Raw genomic sequence first — 18781 nt, 5'->3', positions numbered from 1 at the left:
CCCCTGGGGGACTAACATGAAGGCGAAAGGAGTCCAGGAGAGCTGGCTGTATTTCAAGGAATCCCTGTTGAGGTTACAGGGACAAACCATCCCGATGAGTTGAAAGAATAGTAAATATGGCAGGCGACCAGCTTGGCTTAACGGTGAAATCCTAGTAGATCTTAAACATAAAAAAGAAGCTTACAAGAAGTAGAAGGTTGGACATATGACCAGGGAAGAGTATAAAAATATTGCTCGGGCATGTAGGAATGAAATCAGGAGGGCCAAATCGCACCTGGAGCTGCAGCTAGCAAGAGATGTCAAGAGTAACAAGAAGGGTTTCTTCAGGTATGTTGGCAACAAGAAGAAAGCCGAGGAAAGTGTGGGCCCCTTACTGAATGAGGGAGGCAACCTAGTGACAGAGGATGTGGAAAAAGCTAATGTACTCAATGCTTTTTTTGCCTCTGTCTTCGCTAACAAGGACAGCTCCCAGACTGCTGCGCTGGGCATCACAACATGGGGAGTAGATGGCCAGCCCTCTGTGGAGAAAGAGGTGGTTAGGGACTATTTAGAAAAGCTGGACGTGCACAAGTCCATGGGGCCGGACGCGTTGCATCCGAGAGTGCTAAAGGAATTGGCGGCTGTGATTGCAGAGCCATTGGCCATTATCTTTGAAAACTTGTGGCGAACGGGGGAAGTCCCAGATGACTGGAAAAAGGCTAATGTAGTGCCAATCTTTAAAAAAGGGAAGAAGGAGTATCCTGGGAACTACAGGCCAGTCAGCCTCACCTCAGTCCCTGGAAAAATCATGGAGCAGGTCCTCAAGGAATCAATCCTGAAGCACTTACACGGGAGGAAAGTGATCAGGAACAGTCAGCATGGATTCACCAAGGGAAGGTCATGCCTGACTAATCTAATTGCCTTCTATGAGGAGATTACTGGTTCTGTGGATGAAGGGAAAGCAGTGGATGTATTGTTTCTTGACTTTAGCAAAGCTTTTGACACGGTCTCCCACAGTATTCTTGTCAGCAAATTAAAGAAGTATGGGCTGGATGAATGCACTATAAGGTGGGTAGAAAGTTGGCTAGATTGTCGGGCTCAACGGGTAGGATCAATGGCTCCATGTCTAGTTGGCAGCCGGTGTCAAGTGGAGTGCCCCAGGGGTCGGTCCTGGGGTCGGTTTTGTTCAATATCTTCATAAATGATCTGGAGGATGGTGTGGATTGCACTCTCAGCAAATTTGCGGATGATACTAAACTGGGAGGAGTGGTAGATACGCTGGAGGGCAGGGATAGGATACAGATGGACCTAGACAAATTGGAGGATTGGGCCAAAAGAAAAGTGATGAGGTTCAATAAGGATAAGTGCAGGGTCCTGCACTTAGGACGGAAGAACCCAATGCACAGCTACAGACTAGGGACCGAATGGCTAGGCAGCAGTTCTGCGGAAGAGGACCTAGGGGTGACAGTGGGCGAGAAGCTGGATATGAGTCAGCAGTGTGCCCTTGTTGCCAAGAAGGCCAATGGCATTTTGGGATGTATAAGTAGGGGCATAACAAGCAGATCGAGGGACGTGATCGTTCCCCTCTATTCGACATTGGTGAGGCCTCATCTGGAGTACTGTGTCCAGTTTTGGGCCCCACACTACAAGAAGGATGTGGATAAATTGGAGAGAGTCCAGCGAAGGGCAACAAAAATGATTAGGGGTCTGGAACACATGACTTATGAGGAGAGGCTGAGGGAGCTGGGATTGTTTAGCCTGCAGAAGAGAAGAATGAGGGGGGATTTGATAGCTGCTTTCAACTACCTGAGAGGTGGTTCCAGAGAGGATGGTTCTAGACTATTCTCAGTGGTAGAAGAGGACAGGACAAGGAGTAATGGTCTCAAGTTGCAGTGGGGGAGGTTTGGGTTGGATATTAGGAAAAAAATTTTCATTAGGAGGGTGGTGAAACACTGGAATGCGTTACCTAGGGAGGTGGTAGAATCTCCTTCCTTAGAAGTTTTTAAGGTCAGGCTTGACAAAGCCCTGGCTGGGATGATTTAATTGGGGATTGGTCCTGCTTTGAGCAGGGGGTTGGACTAGATGACCTCCTCAGGTCCCTTCCAACCCTGATATTCTATGATAAGTGTTTGTGTTGAACCTGTTCATAAACACCTCCAGTGATCTCAATTCCACAGTCTCCCTCGGTAACCTGGTCCAGAGCTTAAATATCCCTATAGTTAGAAAGCCTTTCCTAATATCTAACCTATATTTCCCTTGCTACAGATTAAGCCTTCCATGGATATGGAGGTAGACCTTCAGCGGACCTGGAGAACAATTGATCACCGTCCTCTATATAATAGTCTTTAACATATTTGAAGGCTGTTATCAGGTCCCTTCATTAGTTTCCTTTTCACATGATTAATCATGCCCAGAAACGGTCTGGGGCTGGGAGTATTAATATTTTAGTGCTATTTTCAGGTACCGTCTGGCCACCAGAACTGAGCTTCTTCCTCAGGTACAGAGAGACTTACAGACTGTATTGTCCAGGGATAAAAGTAACATGTCATTCCTTTGGATGACTGCAAGGTGAGGGTCTGTCTCATAGAATCAGGTCACATGGGGGGAGGAAGGGGCCTCCTGCATTTATGAGGGCTTTTCCCTACATCTTTCTTCTTCACCTCTCCTCCTAACTGATCTTGAACCTCTGCACCACTGGGGTGCTGACCAACTGTCCAGATTTCTGCCTCTAGCCAGGTGCTTTGGCTGTTAAAGAATGTTTCCTAATGCTAGACAAGTCCTTTCATGCCTTATTCCAAGTCATTGGCTCGTCCTCTTATCCATTTCTCTGCCCCCTGAATAATCCCTTTGCCTTTACTCCTATAATTCCATTTATTTGATTTCTGCAGAGAATGAGATCATAGCCTCTGGACTCCTTTTTTTAAAATAGGCAGTAAAACTCCATATTCAGAGGACCCAATATAAAGTGCTATAAATCAGGTGTATCTATCTGTCAAGGGTTTTAAACAGCCAGTAACCCTAGTAACTGAGCACCTTCCACTCAAAAACAATAGCAATAGCCAAGTACTTAGGAGACTTTATGGAATCTTTTTGGGGTCAAATTTTTGCCAGAGGGAGGGGGGTTTCTGTTTTGTTGTTTGTTTGTTTTAAAGATCTCATTAATTGCCACTCTTCCTTTCCTCCCTGAAGTCAATGGTGTTAGTTACACAAGCGTAAAACTGGTGTAAGTGAGTGGAGCATCAGGCCATGTGTATCTGTGATTCTGATATTTCTGTGTGATGGTTTCAATTATCACCCCCTTTTTCTGTGACCCTGTCTCTCTCTCCTCCCAACAGGTGTCCTGTGTGACAATTATGTCTAAGGTAAATAGAAGCACGGTGACTGAGTTCATCCTTCTAGGATTCTCAGATCATCCAGAGCTGCAGGTCCCTCTCTTCATGGTGTTCCTGGTCATTTATCTTATTACCCTGGTGGGGAATCTTGGGATGATCATGTTAATCAGGGTTGACTCCTGCCTCCACACTCCCATGTACTTCTTCCTCTGCAACTTGTCCTTCATAGATATTTGCAATTCCTCCTCCATCACCTCTAAGATGCTGTCGGACCTCTTAGCAGAAAGGAAGGGCATTTCTTTTGCTGGGTGTGCCACACAGGTTTACTTTTACAATGTATTTGGCACCACACAGGGTTTCCTCCTGGCCATGATGGCATAGACCCACTGCTCTATATGCCCATTATGTCCCAGAGCTACTAGCTGGGAACAGCCTCTCTGTCATACCGGGCTGGGACCATCAACTCTGTGATACACACAGGAAGCATTTTAGACTGTCCTTCTGCAGCTCCAACTCACTGACCACTTTTGCGGTGACATCTCTCCAGTACTAGCACTCTTCTGCTTAGACACCCATGTCAGTGAGATGCTGCTCTTTGCACTCGTTGGCTTCATTGTGATAAGCACCTTCCTGACCGTCCTCATCTCCTATATGTACATCCTGTCCTCTGTCCTGAGGATCTGCTCTATCGAGGGCAAGCCCAAAGCCTTCCCCATCTATGCCGCCCACCTGATAGCTGTCACCATATTCTATGGGACACTGTCCTTCATGTATTTACAGCTCTAGCCACACTCTGGACCAAGACAAAGTGTTCTCTGAGTTTTATGGTGTAGTGGTCCTCATGCTGAGCCCCCCTGAACTACAACCTCATGAACAAAAGGTGAAAGACGCCCTAGAGAAAGTGATGGAAATTAAAAACACTGATTTGTGGACATGATATTATGCTGCTACATCACATCTGGACATAAGATTAATAAACCAATACATCTATCTTTTTAGATGTCTGTGCCATACCTAACAGTGCCCTGCTATCAATAGAAAGGGATGCAATTTTGGAAAGAAAGCAAAGGTTAACATTTTTTGTTCATGTTATGCCTGCAGAATCTAGTCTAAATGATGATGCTATGCAGTAATGAACAGATAATAATAATAATAACTAGCTCTTGTATAGCACTTTACATCAGTAGATCTCAAAGCGCTTCCCAATCTTTAATGCATTCATCCTAACAGCAGCCCTGTAATTTATTGCTATCATCCCCATTTCACAAAAGTGGAAACCGAGACTCAGAGTGGTTACACAACTGGCTCAAGGTCACTCAGGAAGTCTATTTCAGAGCAGGAGATTGAACCTAGGTCTCTCAAATCCTAGACCCTGACACTGCATTGCAATGGATGGGAACCAGATCAGATTAAATTGCTGTCCAACCTCTTCCCACAGGATACTGAATCCTAGCCTTGGGGTGGAGAGGTCCACTTCTGCTTCACGAGTGAAACCATAGCTCGCTTTTGAAATTCAATCATGCCAGGCATGTTTTGAATTGGCCCCAGGTGTTGAGGCTTCCTAGTTCATTTTCCTGAATGAAATGGCCAAATTTAGGTGACAGATGGGAGCTCAAGGGAATGCAAAGAGGGGAGAGAAGTTAAGGGGGAGGATAACACAAGGGAATGGGCGACTTTAAATTGTCTCATTGCCCAAAGTCACCCAGGAAGCCTATGGCAAAACAGAGGATTGAAATGGCATCTCCCAACTCTTATACCCCATAACCATCATTGCATTTTAGTCTCCTGCCATTTCCATGTAGATACAACACTGGAATTACTATATCATATTGATAAATTATTATTTAGATTATACTTAATACATATGCCTTGGAAACAGTATGGCCTACAGGCTAGTGCTTGGGATTAGAACTCTGGAGACCTGGTTTCTAGTCCTTTTTCTGGGCTTTGCCTTTTTGTGCCTCAGTTTCCCCATCTGTAAAATGGGTGTAATGATACTGATCTCCTTTGAAAAGCACTTTGAGATCTACTGATGAAACAGGCCTCATCTCATGAGCTGCTTTGGAGTTGTAGCTATGATCCTCTGGGTGTAAGAAGGGAAGTGACACAAGAGCTAGGCATTATTATTATTACTCAAGCTCAGTGTTTTCAATAGAAAATTGGACCCTGGGCCAGAAGCTGCATCTAAAGCCAGCTGTGTTCATGGTGGTGAGGTGGGGTCGGGATGGGAGAAGGCAGAAGGGGTCCCAGACATTCAGGGTCCTGAAATAAGGGAACATAAGAACGGCCATACTGGGTCAGACCGATTGGTCCATTTAGCCCAGTATCCTGTCTTTTGACAGTGGCCAATGCCAGATGCTTCAAAGAGAATGAACAGAACAGGGCAATCATTAAGTGATCCATCCCCTGTCATCCAGTCCCAGGATCTGGCAAACAGAGGATTAAAGACACCCAGAGCATGGGATTGCATCGCTGACCATTGTGGCTAATATCCACTGATGGACCTACCCTCCATGAACTTATTTAATTCTTTTTTTAATCCAGTTACAGTTTTGACCTTCACAGCATCCCCTGGCAAAGAGTTCCACAGGTTGACTGTGTGCTGTGTGAAGAAATGCTTCCTTTTGTTTGTTTTAAACCTACTGCCTATTAATTTCACTGGGTGACGGCTGGGTCTTGTGCTATGTGTATATAACACGTCCTTATTCACTTTCTCCACGTCAGTCATGATTTCACAGACCTCTATCATGTCCCCCCTTAGTCGCCTCTTTTCCAAGCTGAACAGACCCAGTCTTTTTAACCTCTCCTCATATGGCAGCTGTTCCAGACCCTCAATCACTTTTGTTGCCCTTTCTGAACTTTTTCCAGTGCTAATGTATCTTTTTTGAGATGGGGCGACCAGAACTGCACGCAGCATTCGAGGTGTGAGTACACCATGGATTTATATAGAGGCAATACAATATTGTCTGTTTTATTATCTATCCCTTTCCTAATGCTTCCAAACATTCTGTTGCCTTTTTTGACTGCTGCAGCACATTAAGCAGCTATTTTCCATGACGATGCCAAGAAAGAAAAGTGTTATAATAAATAAAATCAGAGCTGCTTTCACAGGATGTTTATACCCCATTTCTCTGATTTTTTTAACTTCCCCTTTCAATATGAACTATTTTTCCTAATGGAAGGACACATTATGGAAATCTCCAAAGCACTAGTAGATGGCGACATATAACCGCAATAAATCACTGCCAGTTGTGCATTAACGGTATAAGGACCTACGCAGAGGGAGTCAGCTATTGGATCACTTGGTGTATGGCTGGAGTATAGGGGCATTGGAACATTTTTTATAGTGAGAGTGCTGAAAGCCAGTGAACAAAAATGTAAACACTGTATATGATGGAAACCATGTATTTGGTTGTTATTACTACTTCAAGCCAGGGGGTGCTGCTGCATCTCCAGCACCCCTAGTTCCAGCACCCCTGCTGGAGGAACTTGGTCTAACCTTCTTAGGCCTTCTTTGCACAAGTGGCCTCACAATACAGTTTATTGCACATAATAAAGGTAGCATGTAGAGGCCTCACCCAAGATCAGGGCCCCATTGTGCCAGGTGCTGCATGTGCAGTAAGAGACACTCCCTGTCCCAAAGAACTTGGTTCCACACAAGGAGGACAAAGGCAGGATTATTATTCCCACTGTACCCAAAGTCACTGTGAGACTATGACCCAGGCTGGGAACTGAAACCAATTTCCTGCATGCCAATCTGGAGCCGTAATCACACCACCCTGCATCCTCTCCCAACCGATCTTTTCAGCTGTGCAGGCTTTTTGCTGTAATCATTGCATTGCATTACATTGCAGAGGAAATGGATTCCTACAGGGATACACCTACGCGGGGAACTCCCACAGATGGATTCCCTACTGCTGTTCATCCAATGGCCCAGCAGGTGGCACTGGAGCATCACACATGGTGGAATCCACTGATTCGAAATAACAGGCTGATAAGCAGTACACAGAGTGGGGCCCACAACTTCTGCGTCTTGCATGCTTCTAGCTCTGTGTGCGTGATCACTGCCAGAAGGGCACATTTGTAGCAGGGACAATTCTTGCAATTCATGGCAGGCCTGGGAACTGCCAGGCGGTCCCGTGTGCGTATTCAGTGGAACTTCAGATTTGAAAAACCACCCAGAATGTACATTAGATCCTCCCTTTCAAAGCCAAAGGGACTCCTCCTGCGTCTCTTCTGCGTTATCTCCTCCTCTCCCTCCCAGTTCTCCCCAGGGACTGACAGCTGCTGTTCAGCCAGGCACAGCATGGGATCTGGAGCCCACTCTCTCCTCCCACTGCCTGGTAGCTTCAATTGCAGCCTCCTGCTGAGCATTGCAGAGAAGCAGTCAGTGTGGAGCTGGTGCTGCTGAGCAGCCAGAGGACAAGCCGCTGTGCTTTGAGCATGACATGGCTGCATCTGCCTCGGGAAACATGGACTGGGAATGCAGAACCCAGGACTGTCCTATCTGAACCAAGAGTGCTGGCAGCTCCGGGGATGAGGGCAGGGAGCCAGTGTGGTATTGAGGACAGGGCCTTTAAGAGTTGAGCACAGGGGCTGGACTGGGTGACCTCTCGAAGTCCCTTCCAGCCCTACATTTCTATGGCTTTATTAGGGGCAGGGCCGGATTTCCAATTAGACACAGTAGGCATGTGCCATAGGGCACCGGTGTTCTAGGGGCGCCTTACCTCTCTCAAACTGTGTGCAACACAAAGGTCAGCTGTAGGTGCTGAAGATGCCTGGGGCGGCACGTAAGGTGTAAATCCGGCCCTGGTTAGGGGCAGTGGCGGATTAGCCAATGGGCCCCAGCCAATTAAGGGGCCCCGGAAAAATGGGCATCCCATCCCCAGCAGACAAGGGCAGATCGGGAGCCAGGATCCAGGTGCAGGCTGGGTCTGGACACTAGGATGTCAGAGTCAAGCGGCGGAAGCAGCTAGTGCTGGTAAAACGATCCTAAGCCAGGGAAATCCTAGTGACACAGGCAACTCCCTATGCCTCTGCCTGGCTTAAATAGAAGCAGGGGCCCAATAAGGGCCCTTGGAGTTTTACTAATCAGATCCCAGGACTGATCTCTTCTGCCAAAGCTGAGCTTCGAGTTCGGGTGGCTGCTAGCAGGCCCCTCGGTGGCAGGTTGGAACACACAGGCTCCTCGGCGGACTGGGGTTTGAGACCCGGGGCTCCCAACATTAGGGTGATTGAGGTCCATGCTTGCCTGTGGGACTTCCCAGGCTTGGTATGGGGGCAGTGTTGGGGCTTTGGAAAGGCCAGATAATGCTTGTCCATGCAGGCTACCTGGGGCTGGCGCAGATTTCCAAATTCAGCAGTCTGCTCCTGGGTGATGAGGGGAAGCCCGGCTCACCCCTCATCGCGGCTGGGGACGGAACCAGGGCAGTCATTGCTGCAACCAGCTGGCATTTGCCCACCCACAGGCTATATCTCCTGGCAAGGGACAAGGGGAGGCTCTGGGATGGCCATTTGCAAGGTGGTAACCCTGTGATGCCAGAGAGGCCCATGATCATATGGCATCTGGATCAGGTGCAGTGGGGAGCGGACAGGACTGGTCCCTCTGTCACAGCCATGGATGGAGTGGGGCATTCTGTGCCTGAGACATGGGGGAGAGGCCCTCTCTCTAAATGCTTTTCAGCTGGGCTTTTCACAGGTTTGAAAGCTTCACAGAAGTTAAGGCCAGAAGGGCTCATTGTGAGCAATTCGTCTGTCTTGTATATCGCAGGCTGTACCCAAGGGCTCTTGCATGGAGCCCAGAACCTGTGTATGTGGTAGGCTGGAGGTTCTATATACAAATAAGAGAAGTCCCATAATTCCCACTTCCACCACTGAGACCTCAGCACCTGGCCCTTCGGCACGGTAAGCAAAAGCCGGACCTGTAAGCCAGAGGGCCACCTATTTGTAACAGCTGGGCTGGATTCTTGTGCCTCTCCTCCACCTCAGCAAACCTTCCACATCAGGCTGTGTCAAGGTTCCTTCCTCACTCTGAACTCTAGGGTACAGATGTGGGGACTGCATGAAAGACCCCCTAAGCTTATTTTTACCAGCTTAGGTTAAAACTTCCCAAGGTACAAACTTTGCCTTGTCCTTGAACAGTATGCTGCTACCACCAAGTGTGTTAAACAAAGAACGGGGAAAGAGCCCACTTGGAGACATCTTTTCCCAAAATATCCTCCCAAGCCCTACACCCCCTTTCCTGGGGAAGGCTTGATAAAAATCCTCACCAATTTGCATAGGTGAACACAGACCCAAACCCTTGGATCTTAAGAACAATGAAAAAGCAATCAGGTTCTTAAAAGAAGAATTTTAATTAAAGAAAAGGTAAAAGAATCACCTCTGGAAAATCAGGATGGTAAATACCTTACAGGGTAATCAGATTCAAAACAAAGAATCCCTGTAGGCAAAACCTTAAGTTACAAAAAGACACAAAAACAGGAATATACATTCCATTCAGCACAGCTATTTTACCAGCCATTTAAACAAAACAGGATCTAACGCATATCTAGCTAGATTACTTACTAAGTTCTAAGACTCCATTCCTTTTCTGTTACCAGCAAAAGCATTACACAGACAGACCCTTTGTTTCTGCCCCTCCAGCTTTGAAAGTAACTTTTCTCCTCATTGGTCATTGTGGTCAGGTACCAGCGAGGTTATCCTAGCTTCTTAACCCTTTACAGGTGAAAGGGTTTTGCGTCTGGCCAGGAGGGATTTTATAGTTCTGTATACAGAAAGGTGGTTACCCTTCCCTTTATATTTATGACAGGCTGCTAACAGAGTGTCCCACACAGGCTATGTCTACACTACAGGTGTTACAGTGGCACAGCTATGGTACTACAACTGTCCCACTGTAACACAGCATGTAGATGCTTCCTATATCAACGAAAGGAGTTTTTGTATTCCTGTAGGAATCTTTGAGCAGCAGCAGCTAAATTGATGAAAGAATGCTTCTGTTTACCTATGCGCATCTACGCTGGAGGCTAGATTGGCTTAACTACGTTGCTCAGGGGTGTGAATTTTTCAATGTAGCTAGGTTGATCTAAATTATAACTGTGGACCAGGCCACACACAAACACACACAGCCCACACATGCACAAAAACAACACCCCAACACCAACCCACAGAAAGACACCAACCCATGCATAGATACAGCACCCCCATCACAAAGGTAAATACAGACCAGACACCCCAACAGAGGGCACCCCCATGCACACATAGTGCTCCAGTACACACCCCTGGACTAGGGTTGCCAATTTTGGTTGGATGTATTCCTGGAGATTTCCTCACATGACATAATCTTTAATACAGATTAATTTTAAATTCCTGGAGACTCCAAGACAATCATGGGGGATTGGCAACCCTACCCCAGCCAGATATGACACCTGACAGGGATGCACAAAGACAGAAACCCAGCCACAGACACAATGGCCCAGTACAAACACATGCAGAGGTGACAGTCTGTCACAACCTCCCAGGCAGATTTAACAGCCAGAAACAAAAATATAGGCACACACCACTAACCAACACAAAGCTACATGCATGCACAACAGGCAAACTAACAGGCCTGATGACACCCAGTGCTTGCATATTCACATACCCAACAACCAGTACAACATCCCTCCTTAAATCTATATGCACAGTCAACACCCCAAGACAAATTCACATGCACACACAACACAATCACATGCCGACATGGCACCTCATGACAGGCCCACACACCGACATGAAAGCCAGACACAAACATTCATGCAATCATTACAGCCTGACAACAATAAACACCCGTGCGGATGTGACAGCTTAGCACAAACTAACAGGCAGACAACCCACCCCAACCCACACACAAATGTTGACACTGAAATGCACATACCATACACCAGATATTACATTCTAGCTGGATATTCCAAAGTGATCATACCAAGCCAAACACATGCCATCAGTGACACATTTGCTGCTGGGTTTCCCTTCCAGCAGCTCTGATTCCCCAAAGTGTATCAGATATTCTCTCCTTTGCAACCACTTTTCAGGCTCCCTCGCCTCATCCCACCTCCCTCGCTGCATGGAATTTTTGCATCCTTGCCCTGGGTTTCTGCATTTGTAACCACTGCTTTCCCCTGCTTTTCCTTGTCCCATGCAAGATTGTTCCCATCTCAAAAGAACCTGGAGGCTTGTTGCTTTTGCAGCCGACATCAGGACAAAGCTGTTCTTGGGCCATCACGAAGCTGGTGGCCCATGAAGGGTGGAAGTTCTGACAGGTTCAGCTGAAGTGGGGAGACAAGAGAAAGGAAATGGAGACACAGAAAGGAGTGTGGTGGAGCAGAAATACTAGGATAGTGGATGTGCAGGGTTTTGTGCGCAATTCCTTAAATCCATTCACTATCTGGACTAGTGTATTTCCATCCATCATGAAGCAAATTCTTGCTTGGAAGAATATATTCTGCCTGGAATGACCCCTCAGACTTAAAGACGGATGATGAACCATCATGTTAACGAGCCTTTTGGTATGACACCCTACTGGCCAATGAGAGAACAGAGATGGATGCTTCAGCATAAAGAAAATGGGGCATATCACACAATCCAGTAACTACTTGGAGTCCACACTGGGAAAAAAAAACTGAGATATACTGTCCCAAATACTCTATAGAACTGTGATTGTCTGTAGGATGTGGGAGATTCGAAGTCTGCCAAACTACCAAGAGCAGCAGGACAATTGAGAGTAGTCCCATATCTTGGGCAGTGCAGGGCACTCTTCAACTATCTCAGACAGCACCTGTAGCAAGTCAAGTAAGCTGTGAGGTGGTAAAGACAGCGAAATCTTTTCCTTGGAGCTAAAGGCCACAGAGACCTTCCCCCCATACTTGTTTTGAGTGGAGCCAACTCACCGGAAGTTGGCTCCCAACAGGCAGTTCACCATGGAGCTTGGACTCACTTCTTGTGAGCTGGCCTCACCTACTCTGTCATAGAATCATAGAAGATAAGGGTTGGAAGAGACCTCAGGAGGTCATCTAGTCCAACCCCCTGCTCAAAACTGGACCAACACCAACTAAATCACCCAAGCCAGGGCTTTGTCAAGCTGGGCCTTAAAAACCACCTCCCTAGGTAACCCATTCCAGTGCTTCACCACCCTCTTAGTGAAATAGTGTTTCCTGATATCTAACCTAGACCTCCCCCACTGTAACTTGAGACCATTGCTCCTTGTTCTGTCATCTGCCATCACTGAGAACAGCGGAGCTCCATCCCCTTTGGAACTCCCCTTCAGGTAATTGAAGGCTGCTATCAAATCTCCCCTCACTCTTCTCTTCTGGGATTAAATAATCCCAGTTCCCTCAGCCTCTGCTCGTAAGTCATGTGCCCCAGCCTCCTAATAATTTTTGTTGCCCTCCGCTAGACTCTCTCCAATTTGTCCACCTCCCTTCTGTAGTGGGGGGACCAAAACTGGACGCAATACTCCAGGTGTGGCCTCACCAGTGCCAAATAGAGGGGAATAATCACTTCCCTTGATCTGCTGGCAATGCTCCTACTAATGCCACCCAATATGCTATTAGCCTTCTTGGCAACAAGGGCACACTGCTGACTCATTTCCAGCTTCTCATCCCCTGTAATCCCCAGGTCCTTTTCTGCAGAACTGCTGCTTAGCCAGTCAGTCCCCAGCCTGTAGCAGTTCATGGGATTCTTTCTTCCTAAGTGCAGGACTCTGCAATTGTCCTTGTTGAACCTCATCAGATTTCTTTGGCCCAATCCTCCAATTTGTTTAGGTCACTCTGGACCCTATCCCTACCCTCCAGCATATCTACCTCTTCCCCCATCTTAATGTCATCTGTGCTTACTGAAGGTGCAATTCATCCCATCGTCCAGATCATTAATAAAGATGTTGAACAAAACCAGCCACAGGACTGACCCCTGGGGCACCCTGCTTGATCCCAGCTTCCAACTAGACATCAAGCCGTTGATCTCTACCCGTTGAGCCTGACAATCTAGTCAGCTTTCTATCCGCTTTATAGTCCACTCATCCTATCCATACTTTTTTAACTTGCTGGCAAGAATAATGTGGGAGACTGTATCAAAAGCTTTGCTAAAGTCAAGATATAACACATCCACTGCTTTCCCCATATCCACAGTGCCAGTTATCTCATCATAGAAGGCAATCAGGTTGGTCAGGCATGACTTCCTCTTGGTGAATCCATGTTGACTGTTCCTGATCACCTTCCTCTCCTCCAAGTGCTTCAAAATGGATTCCTTGAGGACCTTCTCCATGATTTTGCCAGGGACTGATGTAAGGCTGTAGTTCCCTGGGTTCTCTTTCTTCAGCAGAATAAGGAACATGATCAGCAGAGCCAGCCTGCTCAACTGAATGAAAGTCAAGATGCAATGAAAGTTAGAGGAGCAATTGCTGTCACTCAGGTGGTGCTTCCAGGCCCACATGTGTCAGGGCTTGAAAACAGGCTCTGGGCATGAGGTTTGTTAGCAGTTGTCTTGCCACTTGGTGACCCATAGTCCTGTTACTGTCAAACAGAGATGGCTTCTAGGCGGACTTGTTCCTATGACTCTGGAATGTTCAGCTGTAGATCATAGAATCATAGAATCATAGAATATCAGGGTTGGAAGGGACCTCAAGAGGTCATCTAGTCCAATCCCCTGCTCAAAGCAGGACTGATCCCCAATTAAATCATCCCAGCCAGGGCTTTGTCAAGCCTGACCTTAAAAACTTCTAAGGAAGGAGATTCCACCACCTCCCTAGGTAACGCATTCCAGTGTTTCACCACCCTCCTAGTGAAAAAGTTTTTCCTAATATCCAACCTAAATCTCCCCCACTGCAACTTGAGACCATTACTCCTTGTTCTGTCAAGATGGCCATCATAAATGCTGCTTTCCTACTGGTAATCACAAGCCAGGTTGTGTGACACACGCTATATGATTTTTTAAAAATATGCTAATGAATGTGAATATAAATGTAACTGTAATATGCTTCATGCAAAAGGTCTCTTGTAAGGTATCATTACAAAGCTTATAATCTACTGAGTGTGGTCATCCTAGTCGTATAAATGTCTCACTCTTGTATCTGAAACTAGAAATATGAAGTATAACTCTGAGGGCCTATTGTAATTATGCAAAGTGTGGGCCATTAATGGTGGTTTGGAATCTTGATGGCTCCCATCAACCAGGACAACCGACTGTGGATGGCTCTGTTTGCAGGCAAGCCGTCCTGTGAGTTGGGCTGGGAGGGATGAAGGCTTGGGCTCTTACAGTGACATGTAATCATGTCACCTGAACTGGAATCCATCTTTAACCTGGTGCTTTTCCACTGAGAAGGAAGGGTGGGAACCCAGAGGGACAAAGGATTCCCACCTTATGCAAAAGATATATAAATGGGTGGAACAGAACAAGGAGGAGCAGCCATCATGAGAAATCCCCTAGCTACCACCTGAGCTGGAACAAGGGCTGTATCAGGGGAAAGGATTGTGCCCAGACTAAAAAGATGTCCAGTCTGTGAAAGAAACTTATTGAAACATCTCTAAAGGTGAGATTTTATCTGTATTCAATTTTTATTACTGTACTAGACTTAGACTTGCGTGTTTTGTTTTATTTTGCTTGGTAATTCACTTTATTCTGTTTGTTACTACTTGGGACCACTTAAATCCTACTTTCTGTATTTAATAAAATCACATTTTACTTATTAATTAACCCAGAGTATGTATTGATATTTGGGGGGGGCGGGGGAGACAGCTGTGCATATCTCTCTGTCAGTGTTATAGAGGGCGAACAATTTATGAGTTTACCCTGTATAAGCTTTATACAGGGCAAAACAGATTTATTTAGGGTTTGGACACCATTGGGAGTTGGGCATCTGAGTGTTAAAGACAGGAACACTTCTGCAAGCTGCTTTCAGTTAAGCCTACAGCTGTTAGGGGACGTGGTTCAGACCTGGGTCTGGGTTTACAGCAGGCCAGCGGGTCTGGCTCAAACCGGGCAGGGCACTGAAGTCCTAAGCTGACTGGGCAAGAAAGCAGGAGCAGAAGTAGTCTTCGCACATCAGGTGGCAGCTCCCAGGGGGTTTCTGTGATCCAACCCGTCACAGTTTGGTTGCAATTTTTTTAATGGAAAATTGGATTTTCGACTAAATAAATGTTTGTTGCAGAAAGCATCTGCTTTCCTCAAATATTCCTGGTTGTTTTGGGAGTTTTTTGGACATTCTCCTCAACCTCGAGCTGGTGTAGCTGCTCCAAGAGCAGGACAGAGGGCAACGCTGAGTAGGCAGAGCGTACACAAATAAATACTAATAATGACAGTAATACAAGTAGCAGGGAGCAGTGTGTTTGAAGCAGCCAGTGCTGAGTTTTATCCCTAACTAATGAGATTTAGCTAAACTATCTGCCTTTATGCCACCCACCCCCTGGAGCTTCCCTTAAAGCCTGGTGTGATCTGAAATGAAAATAAGCAACAATTAATGCCTACCACCGGGAGAGTTCCACACACAAAGTTGCCCGGCCTTCAGGGGACTTGGCCATCTGCCTGGCAGCCAGATGCCAGCAATCAAGCAGTGGGAAAACAGAGGATGAGACACCCCAGGAGAGCGCCAAACTCACACAGGGAAGGCAGAACAACAACCTGGGTGTGCCTGAGAAATAACCACCCAGATGACCCAGGAGGCTGCAATAGGCCATTGCGGGAGGGGGTGGTTGCACGGGGAAAGGTAACATGGGTTGCGGGGGAGGGGCTGGAAGAACTGGTTGGCTGAGGAGGACAATAGCCCTGTTCAAGCTGGCTTTCCCATGCCCAGCCTATGTGCCCCCTATCATGGAGTCACTGGCACGATGCCTTGGACTCCCCCTCTTCCAGTTCCCAAATCTACAGCGATCCGACCTCCCACACCCCCATGGTTCCTCCTTATCTTTGTCTCGGTTTCTGAGCAAAGAGTCACCTGGTCATTACCTGGTTGCATCTCCCTCCTGGGTCTCAGATTATGAAGGGTCCTGCCATAGCATACATGCTGGCAGCTGGAGCAGCTGCACTTACCCCTATGCCCACCACCGAGGCATTGGTGCAGCACACAGGGAAACTGAGGCACGCACAGTATTCATGCAAAACAGTAAAATTCACATAGGCTCAGGTCATAAATATAAAGGGAAGGGTAACCACCTGTCTGTATACAGTGCTATAAAATCCCTCCTGGCAAGAGGCAAAACCCTTTCACCTGTAAAGGGTTAAGAAGCTAAGATAACCTCGCTGGCACCTGACCCAAAATGACCAATGAGAGGACAAGATACGTTCAAATCTGGAGTGGGGGTGGAACAAAGGGTTCGTCTGTCTGTGTGATGCTTTTGCCAGGAACAGATCAGAAATGCAGCCTTACAAATCCTGTAAAGTTAGTAAGTAATCTAGCTAGCAATGCATTAGATTTCCTTTTGTTTAATGACTGGTAAAATAAGCTGTGCTGGATGGAATGTATATTCCTGTTTTTGTGTCTTTTTGTAACTTAAGGTTTTGCCTACAGGGATTCTCTATGTTTTAAACCTGATTACCCTGTAAGGAATTTACCATCCTGTTTTTACAGAGGTGATTCTTTTACCTTTTCTTTAATTAAAATCTTCCTTTAAGAACCTGATTGCTTTTTCATTGTTCTTAAGATCCAAGGGTTTGGGTCTGTGTTCACCTGTACCAATTGGTGAGGATTCTTATCAAGCCCTCCCCAGGAAAGGGGGTGTAGGGCTTTGGGGGGATATTTTGGGGGAAGACGTCTCCAAGTGGTCTCTTTCCCTGTTCTTTGTTTAAAACACTTGGTGGTGGCAGCATACTGTTCAAGGCCAAGGCAAAGTTTGTACCTTGGGAAGTTTTAACCTAAGCTGGTAAAAATAAGCTTAGGGGGTCTTTCATGCTGTTCCCCACATCTGTACCCTAAAGTTCAGAGTGGGGAAGGAACCTTAACAGCTCACATACAACATAACAAGGGAAAATCCCTATTTCGTCACATCTCTCCCCCCTTTGAGACCGAACTGAGTGGGGTCACTTTAGCCAGTGACCTGGGGAAGTTCGGGCCCCCCTTTCTGGTACAAAGCATCAGCTATAACATTTGCACTCTCCTTAACATGGACCACGTCCATGTCATACCCTGGGAGAGGCAGACTTCACCTCAGGAGCTTGGCATCATCCTTGCATCTGGTGCAGCCATGGCAGGGTGATTGGTCAGTGTATACAGTGAAGCACTGTCCAAACGGATCTGGCTGCAGCATTTTAAAAGCCCACCCCAGGGTGAGGCATTCCTTCTCTATGGCCACATAGCTCTGCTTCTGGGGCAGCAATTTCCTCCTCAGGTACATGATAGGGTGTTTCTCCCCCCTTGCATCGGCACCATGTCCAGCCCTGTGTCTGAGACATCAGTGAACACCATAAAGGGCTTGTCAAAGTCTGGGTTTCCCAGCACTGGGCCCTTGACCAGATCCTCTTTCAGCGTGTAGAGAGCCCTCTGGCACTGCATGGTCCAGACCAGCTTGTCTGGCTTCCCCTTCTTGCATAACTCTGTGATGGGAGCTGACCCAGAGCTAAAGTAGGGCACAAACCTCCAGTAGTGCCCTGCCATCTCAATAAAGGCCCAGGCCTGTTTCTTAGTCTGGGGAGCGGGCCAATCTCTGATCACCTCTATCTTGGCCAGCTCTGACTTTAGGCAGCCACTCCCCACCTTGTGGCGCAGGTACAACATGTCTGCCATCCCCACCTTGCACTTCCCAGCTTTTAGTCAGCCCTGCATCCTGGAGGTGACCCAGCCCCTTCTTCACCTGGGACACATGGTCCTCATAGGTCTGGCAAACGACACAAATATCATCAATGTATGTAAAATTCTCCATCCCCTTCAGTAACTGATCCACCTGGCTCTGGCAGGTGACTGGTACCTTCTTGAGACAGAAAGGTAGGACCAGGGATTTATACAGCCCCAAAGGGGTGATAAAAGCAGGTTTCAAACTGGCATCTGGATCCAAAGGCACCTGACAGTAGCCTTTGGTGAGATCCCTGTTTGTGGGGTACCGAGTCCCCCGCAACTTGTCAGGATCTTGTCAGGCCTAGGCATAGGGCAGGCACCAGACACTGAGCTTCTGATAGGCCACACAGAATCGGATCGACCCATCTGTCCTGGGTACCAGCACCATGGGAGAGGCCCCTGGGCCAGGGCCGGATTAACCTTTTGTGGGCCCGGTGCCAAACATATTTGTGGGCCCCCATGGAGGCAATGGAGCATGGCACAGAGAGGTCAGTCCCCAGAGTGAGGGGCCAGCCAGAAGCAATGGGGCATAGCATGGCAGGGGAAGCCCCGCTCCACCCAATGCGAGGGCACTATTTACAAACTGGCAGTTGCCAGATGCACAGTGGCCTGCCCGGCCCTGTGCTGCCAGCATACCCCTTCCCCTTGGGGGCAGGCCCATGCCACACCACACAGCCTC

This window comes from Lepidochelys olivacea, assembly GCF_965140295.1.
Source record: "Lepidochelys olivacea isolate rLepOli2 genome assembly, chromosome: 6".
NCBI lineage: Eukaryota > Metazoa > Chordata > Testudines > Cheloniidae > Lepidochelys > Lepidochelys olivacea.
The sequence above is the reverse complement of the archived record's forward strand: the minus strand, read 5'-3'. Positions refer to the sequence as shown.